This window comes from Sorex fumeus, unplaced genomic scaffold (genome assembly GCF_029834395.1).
Source record: "Sorex fumeus unplaced genomic scaffold, SorFum_2.1 ptg000063l, whole genome shotgun sequence".
Lineage (NCBI taxonomy): Eukaryota > Metazoa > Chordata > Mammalia > Eulipotyphla > Soricidae > Sorex > Sorex fumeus.
The window spans coordinates 16,388,986-16,405,498 of record NW_026606120.1 but is presented as its reverse complement, the minus strand read 5'-3'; the positions used below and the strand labels follow the sequence as shown (position 1 = coordinate 16,405,498).

Here is a 16,513-nt window from a genome sequence, read left to right as displayed (position 1 = left end):
CAGAGACCAATGGTGCTTCAGTCCTTGCTTCACACAAGCACATGAGTGAGATGCTGCAATCCCAGACCTCTGACAGTTCAAGCACCTTAGTTTCAAAGAGAGCACTAGAAAGGCTAGTGGGTAGAGACAAGGATTTTGTGTTGTTTATTTGGGGAAGCAATCTGCTGGATTAGAGGTGAGCACATCGAACCCATCAAACAAGAAGAACCCATAGTGTTGGGCAGTTCTGGTACCGGGACAATGCTACTTCTGGTTCCTTTACCCCACCAGGACTTTGTCAGAGGAGGATATGTCTGCTATCAAAAGGGCGAGCAAAGAGCAATTGGAAAGAGTCTTGAGAAACCTCAGCGAGGAGGAAGATGCTGTATGGGCACAGAGAAGACTGCAGTTTGATCCTCTCCTGGGAGTAGCCAGTCACGGAAGCTTTTACTGCTTCCCCTTCAGGACACAGAAAAGGGTGAGGGTGAAGCGTCAGCATCCGTCATTTTCCTTCTGAGCCTCTTTAGGAGTTTACGGTGCCTGTGTACTGGGGGAAGTAAAGTTCAGTGTGGGTGTGTTTGCAAATGACGTACAGGCGTAGTATTCATGCGATATGGTTTTCATCCTGTGTTCCATGTAGTTCCATGTAGTTCCATGTAGTTTCCATGTAAATACAGTATTCATGCGATATGGTTTTCATCCTGTGTTCCATGTAGCATCACCCCTAAGGACATACATGTTGCCATCAGTAACTATAGACCAATCTTTATTTTTATGGAGTTATTGGTTTTTTAGTCTTATATATTTTGGATATCAATTTCTTCATCAAAAGCATAGGTTACAAATGTTTTTTTCCCTCTCAATAAGATATCTTTTAATTTTAGCCTTTTTCTCTTTTTTTTGCCATACAAAAGCTTTTTAGTTTGGTGTGGTCCCATTTGTTTATTTCTGCTCTTGATTTCTTTGTCCAGTGGAATCACTAATAACACTTCTGAAGTCCCTATCCAAAATAGTTTTATATGTTTTCTTCAGTGTGTTTTGTAGATGCTGGTCTAATCTTGAGATCTTCACTCCAAGATGATTTTTTTTGGTGGAAGCTGGTGGAACTGAGAGCTGGGCATTTGAGCAACAGGAGTAAAGCTTCAGGTCTCACCAAATATTTGGTAAAATTCATCATCGAAGCTACCTTTTATTGGGCTTCACTTTGCTGGGAGATTTTTCATGACTGACTGATAAAACTTAGAAGTAATGGATCTTTTAAAAACCTTTTTTCACCCATAATCTATTTTTCAATATCTGTTGGTGTAGAGTTGTTCTCAGTAGCCTGATTTTCCTTTGCATTTCCGTTACTGATTTAAATGTCTCCTGTTTTCACGTAAAGTTTGTCATTTCAGCAGATCTGAGTGTTGGGGTAAAATCCCAAATAATAATGGTGGGTCTGGTGTCAAAATGTTGAATGTGACCAAAGTAGAGAGAGAGTTAATGTGGAAATCATCTGCCCCACAGGTAAGGGGAGGGTGTGGTATGGGGGTATACTGGGGTATTTGGTGGTGGAGAATGGGCACTGGTGAGGGTATGGGTGTTTCATTTTGTGACCGAGTCTTAAACCCAAAAGCTTTGTGACTGCTCTCACAGTGATTCAATGGATAACAATGTAAATAATAAAAAAAAGAAAAAGTAAGGTGGAGTTCATGCCCAATTCAGTCAGCTGATCAGTGGCTGGGTAAATAGTAGTACTCCTACATGAAAAAGAAGGGGAAAAAAAGTTTGTCATTTAAGGTCATTTCTCTTTTCCCCATGGAACGATAGCACAGTGGTAGGGTGTTTGGCTTGCGTGCAGCCAGCCCGGCTGATTTGGGTTTGATTCCTCCACCCCTCTCAGAGAGCCCAGCAACCTCCTGAGAGTATCTTGCCTGCACAGCAAAGCCTGGCAAGCTCCCTGTGATGTATTCAATATGCCAAACACAGTACGAACAAGTCTCAAAATGGAGATGTTACTGGGCCCGCTCAAGCAAATCGACAAACAACGGGAGGGCAGTGGAAAGACAGTGTCTCTTTTACCCCTAGTTAATTTTGTTTATCTTTCCAGAACCAATGTTTGGGTTGGTCAGTCTTTTCCCTTTTATTTGAAAATTTTGTTGCTTGCTAATGTGGACCTTTATTTTTGTATTTTCTTTTTTTAAAATGTTATTTTAATTGATTTAACTCTGCCGTATTGGGGGCTCTTTCAGGGTCAGGGGAATGAGAACCATTGTATTTATGTTTTTGGCATATCAAATATGCCATGGATAGCTTGCCAGGCTCTGCCATGTGGGCAGGATACTCTGGGTAGCTTGCCGGGGTCTGTGAGAGGGATAGAGGCTTTTAGGGCGGCCTCTAATCACACTTGCAGGTGTTCCCATTGTTCAAACCATGTTTGAACCCCATCAAATATGGTGCAGTAATCTTGGAAGATGGGTATTAAGTGTCTTATGATGTGAGGTCCAGAAAGTGGCCTGGAGCATGACGGTAGCTGGGTAGTGGAGGTAGTGGGGGTTGAGACTGAAACGATCATCGAATCCCTAGCCAAACAGGGCGTTCGATCCTCCATGAGCTGTATTATGGATTTACTACCAGTATCTCACCATTCTACAAGGAAGTGATCATCGATATCAAGAGAGGGGTTCTGCAGGGTGATACCATTTCTTCGAAACTCTTCAGTGCCACCCTTGAGAACTTCATGCGAGGAACTGAAATGGGAAGGAATGGGAGTAAGGATAGACATTCGGCAACTACACCACCTCTGCTTCGCTGATGACATTGTTCTAATAACACCAAGCATTAGCTAAGCGGCACAAATGCTGGCTGACTTTGACCATGAGTGTGGAAAGTTTGGACAGCAGCTGAATCTCACAAAGACAATGTTTATGAGAAATGGACTCGTTCCTGACATTCCATTCACTCTCAAGGGAACTCACATCTCCGAATACAGCAGTTATGTGTACCTAGGTCAAGAAGTCAACATGACGAATGACCAGGCATCTGAGTTGCGCAGGAGGAAGAGAGTGGCTAGGAACACCTTCAAGAGCGTTGAAGAAATAGCTAAGAGAATGAAGAACCTCCAGCTCTGGCACATCTCTTCGATTCCACCATTCTTCCTGCATTAACATATGCCTCAGAGACTGGGTCCCTACAAAAACAGGATGAGAACATTATTCAGGTCTCCCAAAGAGGAATCAAAAGAGCTATGCTTGGAGTATCACGCTTCACTCAAATGAGAGAAAGAATCCAGAGTTCCAGCCTCCATCGACGATCAAGATTCAGGGACGCTGTCTCGTTTGACAAAGCATCGAAAATCAGATGGGCTGGACACATAATGTGATTTGGAGATGACCGCTGGACTAGAGCCATTACCAATTGGATTCCATGGAATGTCAAATGATCGCATGGCTGCCACCTATGAGATAGTCAGACTTCTTCATCAAGACCCTAAATGATCAGTTGGAGGCTCTTCATTTTCCTGGAGCAAGCAGACGCCATTGGCCTATACATGACAGGGACAAATGGAGACATTATTAGCGCCTGCTTGAGCAAATCGATGAGTAACAGGCTGTCAAGTGATCAAGTGATTTTAATTTATTAAAGTTCTTTACAATAGTGTTAACGAGTTTTTGGATGCGCATAATTTTAACACCACCTTTAACATTTTAACATCATCACCTCCCTCCCCCTCCATCCCACCAACTCAATGTCTGGATCAGTTCTCCCATTGTGTTGCCTTTGGCCTTTTGTTGCTACCTTGCTGTGTATCTTTCAGGCCTACATATGAGAGAGATCACTCTGTATCTGTCCCTTCCTTCTGTCTGACTTCACTCAGTATGACATACTCCAATATGAACTTCTTTTTGTAGGATGACATTGCCTTGTCCTTTCTCCCTTTCTCCACAAGGAGCTTAGGTTTATCTGGTTACACCCATCACAGTGCTCCCATCCCAGTGCTCCTGAGGCATTTCCATTCCATTGTGTTTATCTGTAAATTTTTCCCTATGCTCTCCTCCCCAACCAGTTAATCAGTTTTCCCCCTAATCAGACTCTGTTAACTTGTAAGGTTAGATTCCTCAGCAATCTATGATTTTATATGTATGCGTGAAATATTGCCCTTTTTGTATGGATACAGGAAGACTGTAAACATTATGCTTTGTAACTTAGGATTTAGTTGGCTTTGAATATTATTCACTCCCGGGCATCTGCTTTCTCGACTTAAGCCTCAGTTGCCCTTAGTTCCTCACACCCCAAAAGCAGGGTCCCGACGAGGAACTCAATGACCCCAGGGCAAGAGGTAAGCTACCCTGGCATCGAAATGGGCCAGGCCAAAGTGCCACGATTCTTAACTATAAGTTAAGAGTTTGATCATAGACAAATGCTGTCATGATCCAAAAGTAATGACGAGCCTAGGAACCTGCTAGGGATGGGAAAGACTAATGGGCCTGAGCATTGTAGTCTGAGATTGAGATGGCCCTAAGGGAGCAATTCTGTAAGTTTAAGATATTTCTTACTGTATCCATACACTCTAGGGTGGGTCGTCCTGCTGAGAGAGGATCTGTCCTAGGAGCAGCTTTCCCTGAGGGAAAGAATTCTACCCCTATTGATTGTGACCGCACCTATGTGTAATTGTTACCCCAACCCCTCATGCTTTGGGATTTAACTAGACTGTAAGAGTGGGCTGGGGGATCAGAAGGAGCAGAAAGGAGATCAGCATCAGAATCCAGACTCCAGAAAAGGAGGATGAAGGGGGACGGAGAAGGAGAATGAAGTGGCATGGGGAAGGAAGAAGCAGAGGCAGAGGCGGAGAAGAGAGACTGGGGGCAGAGGCGGAGGAGAGAGACTGGTGTGCATGGAGAGAGGATTGGAATAAACTGTGACTAAGACCAACCAGCCTGGCCCTCGTTTCCTTCCCTTGCCTGCCCATCGGCATCGACCTCCCCAGGGTGGGGGAAGCTGTGTGAGACTACCGAACGTGGGTGGCGGGGAGATATAGAGCCACCGCCGCTGTGCTGTGCCCCTTTTTTGAGTTTACACACTTTTTTTGGCGGGGGGGGGGCAAAAATGTTTGTAATTGTAAATATTTGTAGCAACAAGTCTCAAAATGGAGACGTTACTGGGCCTGCTTGAGCAAATCGAACTACGGGAGGACAGTGACAGTGACAGTTCATCATCATACAATGAACATATATATGATGGAGACTTCATACATTAGTTAGTCCAGCAGTACTGAGGACTAACTACTAGCTCTGTGCGCAGGGATTTCTCTTGAAAGATCGGAGGACTATATGTGGTGCCAGGAATTCAAATCCAGGTTTTTGCAAGTAAAACAAACAAGCACCTTACCCACTGTACTATCTTTCCTGCCCCATATAAACTTTCTCACTGTACAGCATCTCAGTGTTCTGTTTCCATTTTCATTTGTCTCTATATATTTTCCTAACTTCTACTTCACCTTTTTGTTCCATTATCTGTTCTGAAGAGTGGTTTCATTTACATGTGTATGTGAACTTCCAATTTTTATTTTCTTGCTTATGTATACTTTTTGCCACTGTGTTAAGATGAGATACTTGACGTAATTTTGATCTTCTTGAAATTTCTAAGAATCCTTTGTGGTCTGATATGTGGTCAGTCTTGGGAAGTATTTCAAATGCACTTGAGAAGATTGTGATGCATAGAATGCCATATATATATATATATCATTATATATGTGTGTGCATGTATGTGTACTATATCAGTTTACACGTGTATTTTTGTCCTTTAGTGTTTTAAATCGGGCTGGAGCAATAGCACAGCGGTAGGGTATTTGCCTGCGTGCAGCTGGCCCAGCCGAGCCAGTTTCGATTCCTCTACCCCTCTCAGAGAGCCTGGAAGCTACTGAGAGTATCTCGCCCTCACGGCAAAGCCTGGAAAGCTACCTGTGATGTATTCAATGTGCCAAACAGAGTAACAAGTCTCACGATGGAGACGTTACTGGGCCTGCACGATCAAACCAAAGAACAACGGGAGCACAGTGCTACAATGTTTTAAATCTATTTTATGATTCTCTGATCATTGTTGAAGCTCTTAACTATTAATATGTTTAGTTTTCCTCTATAAGTGCTTTGATGATTAACATATAAAAATATACAATTGCAAAAATAAAAATTTCCAAATAGGGGCTGTAGCAATAGCACAGCGGGTCGGGCGTTGGCCTTGCATATGGCTGATCCATGTTCGATTCCCAGCATCCCATATGGTCCCCTGAGCACCACCAGGAGTAATTCCTGAGTGCAGAGCCAGGAATAACCCCTGAGCATAGCAGGGTGTGACCCAAAAAGACAAAAATTCCAAATATTTCTATTTATGTAATTACTATCCCCTTTATGTATAATGATTTCCTTGTTCTAATTTTAGCGTTTTAAAATTGTTTCATATAATTTAATGTTAGCTATTTGTGGGATTTGCTTGTTTGAATAAAACATCTTTTCCCTCATTTACCCTCATTTTGTGTGTGTGTGTCTTAAGGGTAAAGTGTCTGTTTCCTTCTCCTGTTCAGGGAAACCTTTCCATCCTTTTTTCCACCAAGTACTTTCATAGTTATTTTTCTTTGCCCCGGAGGTCCCTACTGTGTAAATGTGGGGCCCTTATGTGTTCCCAAATATCATACAAACTACATATATTTATATTGATGCATATATATGTGGAAACATAAATTTAAATTAGAGCAGTTAAAGTCATATGTTTACAATAGTGTTAAGTTACCACATGTCACCACCCAATATATTTTTAACTACCTTTGGTGCCTTATTTTGGTGGTTTCCTTTGACACTTTCTTTAGAAATCACCTATTCATTCCTTTTACCTATCCATTCTTTTTGTCTGCTGTTAAACCCTCTGTTGTTTAGTTATTCTTCATCAGCATTGATCTATGATTGACACTTTATTATTTTTGTATCTGCATTGATGTTCTTCCTATATTCATTTTTGTCCTTTTTTGACAGATACTATCTGGGCATTTGAAATTTTTATTGATATTTTATGAATAAATTTTATGAATATTGATCATTTCTGTTCACTTTTTGATGTTTTATCTCAATCTTTCTTTTGGGATATATATATCTCCTCATTTTGCTTAAAACTATTTGTTTCTATTTATCAGACTAAACTTATATTACAGTTAGTAAAGTAGATGTAGTGGCTTAGTGTACTTTTTTTTTTTTTTTTGCTTTTTAGGTCACACCTAGGAATGCACAGGGGCTGCTCCTGGCTCTGCTCTCAGGAATTACCCCTGGAGGTGCAGAGGGGACCATATGGGAAGCTGGGAATCGAACCCAGGTTGGCCGAGTGCAAGGCAAATGCCCTACCCGCTGTGCTATTGCTCCAGTCCCCACTTAGTGTACTTTAATCCCTACTTTATTTCTTGTTTTTTCTCATATCTTTTTGATTCTATAAGATGCTTGATCTATTCTTCATAGATTCATGGTTAACAGTGTCCTAAGAAGTGTCTGTGAAGCAAGTATGTGAAATCTGTGAAGCTCTCTATGAACAGTTGGCTTCAGGTTGAATTGGAACTGGAATTCTCTCAGGTATCTCATTTATTTGAAGTATTTTTAGCATCTTAAGCTTTATTTAAACACTGCAATTCATAAAGTTTTTCATAATACAGTTGTTTCAGGAATTTAATGGTCCAACCCCAATCCCACCACAAGTATGACCTTCCCACAACCTATGTTCTCAGTTTCCCACTCATCCCAAGGCTGCCCCCTTAGAAGGCACAAAATAATTGACTTTATATTGCTTGTTAGAACAAAATGGCAAAGTATCAAAAAATATCCCAATAACAGAAATTTTGTGAAAATTGTTATATCCCACAATGGTATTGCTAAGTCATACTCTGAGGATTTACTAAGCAGGGATATGTCAGTTGAGTCTTCTGTTTTATTGTCTTTGCTCATTGACCTTTGTGGGCTTCTCAGCAACCTTCCCATTTTTGCTGTGCTCCTACTGGGCTGTTAGCACTGTGAGATTTGGAGGTGTCACATTTGCATATGTGCTCCAGGAACTGTAGAACTAGGATTATTCAACAGTTTGGTGCCTCTTTGAGATTAGTTATGGAGCTAAGCCTATTATATGCTCGTGTCTTGTATCTCTTGGTCTTAGAAAGTCACTTCTGTGATATTTCTCCCAAACTCAATAATGAAAATCTAGTAATGAAAAGACATCACATAATCTCAAATCTGGTGCCCTCTATCAAATACCCGACATATTCTCTCTAAATATTTTTTTATTTTATAAAGTAGTTCACAATATTTGATTACATTTAATATTCAAACCAATCCCACCACCATTACAACTTTCCACCACCATGTTTTGGAGGTTTCCATCCCGAACCCCAACCCCTGCCCCAAAGCAGAACTGAAATAATATGTTTTGTATTGTTTGTTATGAAAAACCGCTGATAATGCACAAAAAAAGTTTCCTTAGAGGAAAGACTGTGAAGATTGTTGTTCTTCACTGAGGAGCCATTAAGTCCTTCTAAAAGAGATCACTAACATGTTGTTAAAGGTTGAGCCTTAGGGTTGGAGCGATAGCACAACGGATAGGGCGTTTGCCTTGCAAGAGGCTGACCCGGGTTCAATTCCAAGCATCCCATATGGTCCCCTGAGCACCGCCAGGGGTAATTCTTTTTTTTTTTTCAAGGCAAAAATGTTGGTTTATTGATCACAGCATATGATTGGAATCCAGAAATGTCAGAAATGAATGCTGATTTCACAATAAGTATTCACAGACACAGTTTAGCCATGAACTTCAAACACTAAATATCTTGACGTTGTGACCTCTAGGATATTGTCAAGCCAAGATTAGACTTAGGTCTGGGGTTCCACACCCGTGATGTCTCCTGTGCCAGTTCTCACAGAAAGACCTAAATGATCACATCTCCCAATGGTTCTGTCATCTCACAGTGTATTAATTCTGAGGTTCTGTTAACTTGATAGCACAACTTTAATTTCACAACTCTCTTATCACATTGTCAAATGCTCATTGGAAGTCAGATTCTAGTGATAGCTATCTATGGAAAATCATATGTATTTTAAAGTTTTAAGAAGATCTTTTTTAAAACCCCTGAGCTGAAATAAGATTAAAAGGTAGAGGCCCTTTTGCAAGGCTGTGATATTCTGGTTTCTACCATACAGATCTTCCACAGACCCCCAATGCCATATTTACTTCATGTTTACAACTCACTAAATTTCTCTTTACCTGATCACTGACAGAGTACATCACATGTGGAACAATTATATGGAACTAAACATTCTCATAAATTAAAAGTACATTTTTAGATGTGCACACCTTTTAAATAGTATGGTTGTGAAAAAGGGAATTATAGTTTAGAGATTATTGACCTAAAATGGATGATGCTTTTTTACTTGTGTTGAAAGTTTGTACATGTTTATGGAAAAGGAGATGATTCATTTTTCTTCAGCTGACAGTTCATCCCCAACCTTTTAATTGAATTTTATTATTTTTTAATGTAGATAAATTTATTTAGGCTCTTCCCTCATTTCCAAGGTGGTCATGCAGCAATTTAAATGACTATAATATTTGATATATCTGTACACAAAATTTCCACTCAATTTATAGTATCCAAGTCATTTTTGCCAGTTTTTTTGTGCCTCAAACTCTTTTTTTTTTAATTTATTTTTTTTTATTAGTGAAGCACCATGAGGTACAGTTGTAGATTTACAAATCTTTGTGCCTGAGTTTCGGTCATACAATGATCAAATACCCATCCCTCCACCAGTGCCCATTTCCCCCCACCCCCCCCTCCCACCTTGCCTCTGTGGCAGGGCATTCCCCTTTGTTCTCTCTCTCCTTTTGGGTGTTGTGGTCTGCAAAAGAGGCATTGAGTGGCAATCATGTTCAGTCCATAGTCTACTTTCAACATGCATTTCCCCTCCTGGGAGGATCCTCCAAACACCTTTCATTTGGTGTTCCCTTCTCTATCTGAACTGCCCTTTCCCCTAGAATATCCGGCTGGCCTCTAAGTTATGGAGTAATCCTCCTGGTGTTGATCTCAGCTATTCTTAGGTATTGATCTCATATTTTGTTGCTTTATATCCCCCAGATGAATGCAATTTTTCTATGTCTATCCCTCTCTTTCTGACTCATTTCGCTTAGCATGATACTTTCCATATTGTACCACTTGTATGTAAATTTCATGACTTCATCTTTTCTAAGAGCTACGTAGTACTCCATTGTGTAGATGTACCAGAGTTTCTTTAACCAGTCATCTGTTCTTGGGCACTCAGGTTTCTTCCAGTTTCTGGCTATTGTAAAGAGTGCTGCAATGAACAAACAAGTGCAGATGTCACTTCGACTACACATTTTTGCCTCTCTGGGGTATATTCCCAGGAGTGGTATCGCTGGGTCAAATGGGAGCTCAATTTCTAATTTTTTGAGAAATGTCCATACTGTTTTCCAAAAGGGCTGAACTAGTCGACATTCCCACCAACAGTGAAGGAGTGTCCCTTTCTCGCCACATCCACACCAGCATCGGTTGCTTTTGTTCTTTTGAATGTGGGCCAGTCTCTGAGGTGTGAGATGGTATCTCATTGTGGTTTTGATCTGCATCCCCCTGATGATTAATGATGTAGAGCATTTTCTCATGTGCTTTTTTGCCATTCGGATTTCTTCTTTGAGAAAGTTTCTGTTAATTTCATTGCCCCATTTTTTGATGGGGTTGGATGTTTTCTTCTTGTGGAGTTTAACCAGTATTTTTTATATCCTTGTTATCAACGCCTTGTCAGATGTGTATTCGGTGAATATCCTTTCCCATTCTGTAGACTGTCTTTGTATTTTGGTCACTGTTTCTTTGGAGGTGCAGAAGCTTCTTAGTTTAAGATAGTCCCATTTATCTATCTCTGTTTTTACTTGCTCAGCCAGTGGCGTGGCATCTTTGAAAGTACCATTAGCCTCAATGTCATGGAGGGTTTTGCCAACTTTGTCTTCAATGTACCTTATGGTGTCTGGTCTGATGTTGAGGTCTTTAATCCATTTTTATCTTATTTTTGTACATGGTGTTAGGCAGAGTTCTGAGCCCATTTTTTCGCATGTAGCTGTCCAGTGATGCCAGCACAATTTGTTAAAGAGGCGTTCCTTACTCCACTTCACATTACTTGCACCTTTATCAAAGATTAGATGATCATATGATTGAGGGGAGATGTCAGTGTATTCAACCCTGTTCCATTGGTCTGCAGTTCTGCTTTTGTTCCAGTACCACGCTGTTTTAATTATTACTGCTTTGTAGTAGAGTTTGAAGTTAGGGAGGTTGATTCCTCCCATTTTCTTTTTCCCAAGAATTGCTTTAGCTATTCGTGGGGGCTAATTGTTCCATATAAATTTCAGGAGTGTTTGCTCCATTTCTTTGAAGAATGACATGGGTATCCTTATACGGATTGCATTGAATTTATACAATGCTTTCGGTAGTATTGCCATTTTGACAATGTTAAGTCTCCCGACCCATGAGCAGGACATTTCCTCATGTCCTCTTTTATTTCCTGAAGTAGCGTTTTGTAGTTTTCTTTGTACAGGTCCTTTACTTCCTTAGTTAAGCTGATTCCTAGGTACTTGATTTTCTGGGGCACAATTGTGAACGGGATTTTTTTTCATGTTGCTTTCTTCTCTCTCACTGTTTGCGTATAGGAAAGCCATGGACTTTTGGGTATTGATTTTATAGCCTGCAACTTTACTATACGAGTCTATTGTTTCTAGGAGTTTTTTGGTGGAGGTTATTGGGTTCTCTAAGTATAGTAGCATATCATCTGCGAATAGTGAGAGCTTGATTTCTTCCTTTCCTACCTGAATGCCCTTAATATCTTTTTCTTGCCTAATCGCTATTGCAAGTACTTCCAGTACTATATTGAACAGCAGTGGAGAGAGTGGGCATCCTTGTCTCGTCCCTGATCTTAGACGGAAGGCTCTCAGTTTTTCCCCATTGAGGATGATGCTTGCTGTGGGCTTGTGGTAGATGGCTTTAACTATGTTGAGGAAAGTCCTCTCTATACCCATTTTGGCTAGGGTTTTCATCATAAAGGGGTGCTGGACCTTGTCAAATGCTTTCTCTGCATCTATTGATATGATCATATGCTTTTTATCTTTTCTTTTGTTGATATGGTGGATTATGTTGATTGATTTCCGAATGTTGAACCATCCTTGCATCCCTGGGATGAATCCTACTTGGTCATGGTGTATGATCTTTTTGAATTACCCACCAGGGGTAATTCTTAAGTGCAGAGCCAGGTGTGACCTCTGTGCACTACCGGGTGATACCAAAAAACAAAATTAATAAATAGATAGAATAAATAAAAATAAAGGTTGAGCCTTGTGTGCATATGTGTGTGTGTGTGTGTATGTGTGTGTGTGTGTGTGTGTGTGTGTGTAAAAAATTTTCCTCTTGACTTAATACAGAAATCCAGCAGCTTGGAGCAGAAAAGCAAATGGACTATGCATTAATCCGTGCCGTCTTGCCTGCCCGGAGGGGGAAAGGGTGTTGCTCACTTCTGCCCTCTCCACTCTGGAAAGAAAGATGGCGGCAGCACGGGAGCCTGGTGGAGAGCAGGTATGAGTCTGGGTGGGGGCGCGACTGAAACCTCATGGGGGGGGGGGCGCTCCGGCCCATCCTTCACGCCCTACCTAGGTCACCAGTTGCCCCCCACGAGCGGCTCTCCGGTATGGCCACAGCCCCAGAAGCACGGAAACCATCTCGTAATTATCTGACTCTCAGTAGTAATACTTCCAGGGTTAATAAATAAAATAGCAGAAATCCAAAACATCAAATCCAAAACAAATCCAAAACAAAAACAAAACAAAACAAAAACAAATGCAAAACATCATTTAACTCTTGAACCCAGCTGTAGAAAGCAAATCATTCCACAATGCTTTTTCAGCATGGCTGTTTTTTTTTGGGGGGGGGGGGGTTAGGGGTAAAGTCTAAATAATAATGGTGCAACTTTTATCGAAACAATGAAGCTAGTCAAAGTAGACAGAGTGTTAACTAGAATTCACCTGCCCCACAGGCATTAGGGGGTTGGGGGTGGGGGTTTATTGGGGTTCTTTGTTGTGAAAAATAAGTATTGGTAAAGGGAAATGTGATTGATATCTGCATGACAGAGGCCTAAACCTGAAAGTTTTGTAACTTTTCCCACAGCGATTCAATAAATAAATAAATTATAAAAAATTTTCTTCTAAGATTTGTTGTCGCCTACTTTGAACCCCATTAAATGTGGTGCAGTACTCTTGGAGTATGGGTAGGTTGTGTGGTATGAAGTGTCAAGTATGCATCTGTGGTCGCACAGTCCAAGAATAGGTTCACTCGTGGGTGAGGCTCTGCCCGAGCATGTGGAAAGTGGCAGTGAGCATGGTAGAGTGTGAGTTCTGGAAGTTTTTAGCTGACGGGGTGGGGAGGAGTCTCACTTGCCCCCCTCTGGGGTGCTCCGAATGAAATAGCCTGGCATGGGTCTGGCGGCATGGTTATGGTGTGTGTCATGTTATGCTCCCTTCTGGGAGAGAAGCACATGTGACTGTGTGGTGACTGATGAGGAGATTATCTGGTGCCAGCCAGAGGTGGCTTATGGGTGTGACTGCTGATTTTCCAGAGACAGGGGGATATGGGTGAAGGATCCTTGTTCCTGGTCCCATTGAACGCAGAGTTCTCAGTCACAGAGTCCCGCATACCTGGGTTTTCTGGGGGCGGCTCACTCGTGGGTGAGGCTTGATTGGAGCATGTGGAGAGTGGCTGAGAGCCTGGTGGCAGTTGAGTTTTCAAGGATTTTGGCTGCTGGGATTGGGTCCCTTGGGGCAGGGAGGGGTCTCACTCCACCCCCTTCTGGGGCGAGCCAAATGAAACAGCCTGACACGGGGTCCAGCAGCATGGTTTCTCTTCAAATACTGAGATCACAAAGATGTACACCAAGCATCTATCACAGATCGAAAGAGATTTAAACAATATGATTGACTGCAATCTGAAATCTCAAATCTGGTCAAGGACAACTTGTGAATACAAATTGCATCTGAAGTTACCCGTACTGTCATCTCAAATTAATGCCAATTTTGATAAATGCAGTTATGTAAGATGTTAATGTTAAGAGAAAAATGTCAAACTAACAGTTGTTGTTTTTATCCGACCAAATGGAGATTTCATTCGTTTGTATAATTTCATTATAGAATTACAAGTTTCTTTCTGTGCCCCCAGTTGTTCAAAGTCGTTTGCTTACTGTTTGGTTTAGTAGTTATTGTTCCCAGATTTGGCCAGTGTGTCAAAACTCCTTTGAAATATCTCCACTGTTCCATCATGTTTTTTTACACTTCCTTATTATCAGGTCCAGTAAGGTATTCTAGGATCACCTTATACACATTTCCCCCTAAATTGAAAAGAGCTGTAGTCCCAGAAGCTGGAGAACCCATTAGAGCATAAAAATTCTTAAAGAGTAAGATCTAGATGCTACGTGAGTAAACTAATTGAATACACTGGTGTGTGCACACAACAGAGTAAAATGAATCTGATAAAAACAATGAGGGTGAAGAAAATGAATTAGTATGTGGTGATTTAAGGAAATGTTATTACATTAAAACACAAGAGTAAAAAAGTGCATATAATTCATTACCTTCAATGTAATAAAGACGGGGAAAAAACTGCTACTGTGTGTTCTTGCTTCCTTTTTTAAAAAAGTGGACAGAATGGGGGCCAGGGAGATAGTATAGTGGGTAGCTCATTTGCCTTGCAGGTGGATGCCCAGCAGTCATGTAGTCCTCTGAGCACTGCCAGAAGTGATACCTGAGCACAAAGCCAGGATAGAATCTGAGCGTTGCTGGTGTGGCCCTTAAGCAAAAAAAAGTAGACTTTAATAAGAAATTCATGAATGTTTATTGCCTCTATACTTTACCACAGGAATATTTCTGAGCTTAGGGAGAATAATCGTATAGTGGTCGGTCACGGCAGGCAAGGAGACATGACCATTTTAGGCCTCAAGAGCAATCAGACTCTGAGACATTTGGGTTCTGGATATCAGACAGTGAGAAACAAGTGATAATTCCTTGACCTGCATGCCAAGTTGGGTGTTCCAGATCTATGAGTGGAACACTGCTGACAAGGGTTGAAGCTGAAGGATTTGAACTATGTTCTGGCTTCTGGCATTAGCTGAGGATGGAGTTTCATGATGAAGGGTTTTAAACTAATGTGTCTAAGATGTGGGGATGAATGGGACTAGCTTCAGACTTTTGGAAGAGATGATGATGAAGGCTTTTCTAGTGCTCTCCTCTCACACAGACCAGCATTGGAGAACTCAGTACCCAGTGACTCGCCCATACCTCTTACAAGGTTGGTGGTAGCCAAATAAAGATACATGTTCAGGTGTGAAGTTGTTTACATAATTTTTATTTGTATTTGTACTAATTACAAATTTTAATAATTTCCTCAATCCCATGTTGTTAATATAAAATATCATCATAAATAAAGTAAAATAAACAGTAAATTAAGGACTGAAACTTAGAAAACTCTCACAAACATTGAAAGAAAGCAATTGTTTCTCCATTTTTTTCAGGTCAGTGGGACGTTTCCTAGTGATTCTTTCATCTTCATATTCATGAAGGGGATGGAGGGAAGGTCAGAGCAACCCTGTAAATTCTGCAGGATTCAAAGCACAATGTTTTATGCATGGGATTTCTCCCAAACGTTTACAGTAGAAGCTCAACATTGACATTATTGAATATAGTTGTAGGGAAGACTTAATGAAAATTGGGCTGTTTTGATCAGGTGGTGTCCATACAAAAGTAAGACACACCATAGCTCACTTGCTCTATCTGCCACATGTACAGAGAAGGACATCTGTCTGCATGCCAAGGAAATATTTGTAGTAGAAAGCAAGCCCTTGGCACCGTGATCATGGATTGCCAGTCTCCACAAACATGAAAAAATTCATTTATTCTGTTCAATTCATAGATCCATGTGTTGTTTTGCCATGGAAACTCTATTAGAAGATATAATTCTTGAACTGAGAGGCAGATAACATTATAAGACACTCCTAAAAATAGAATAGGTAGCTTTGGAATTACAAGTAAGGTAGAGACTGGAAAAGTTTTAAGGCTTTTTCATTAATAGTTCTGGATTGCCTTTAAGAGTATGTTGGTAAGAAAGTAAACATTGAAAGTAATTCTAGTTTAGTATTGGATGTTACTGAAAAATTCAGGAAACATAATCCTCATTTTAAAGGTTTTGAAGAAACTGGCCAAATTGCGAGTCCCTGTGTTACACAGAAGAATGAACTTGTGACATAAGTGAAAATATTTAGATGAAAAGATAGGCAGGCTGTTAAAGGTGAGGCCTGTTTTCCCCTTCTTTGTTCAAGTATAACATGAGAGGAAGAAGATATTGAAGGGACTAGTTAGCATCCCTGCCCATATTGTGGAAAGCAAAAAGTCTATTCTGAAGAACAATGGCATGGCTGAACAGAGACCAGAAAGACTAGTTCAGTGTTGG

The 16,513-nt window shown here is 40.9% G+C and overlaps 1 protein-coding gene across 1 annotated transcript in view; it reads right to left on the bottom strand.

Annotated features, from left to right (window-relative positions):
* LOC130036159 (NUT family member 2F-like) overlaps positions 1-16,513 on the bottom strand; it is a 64,399-nt gene that overhangs the window by 2,994 nt on the left and 44,892 nt on the right. The gene's annotated exons all lie outside the window — the stretch shown is intronic.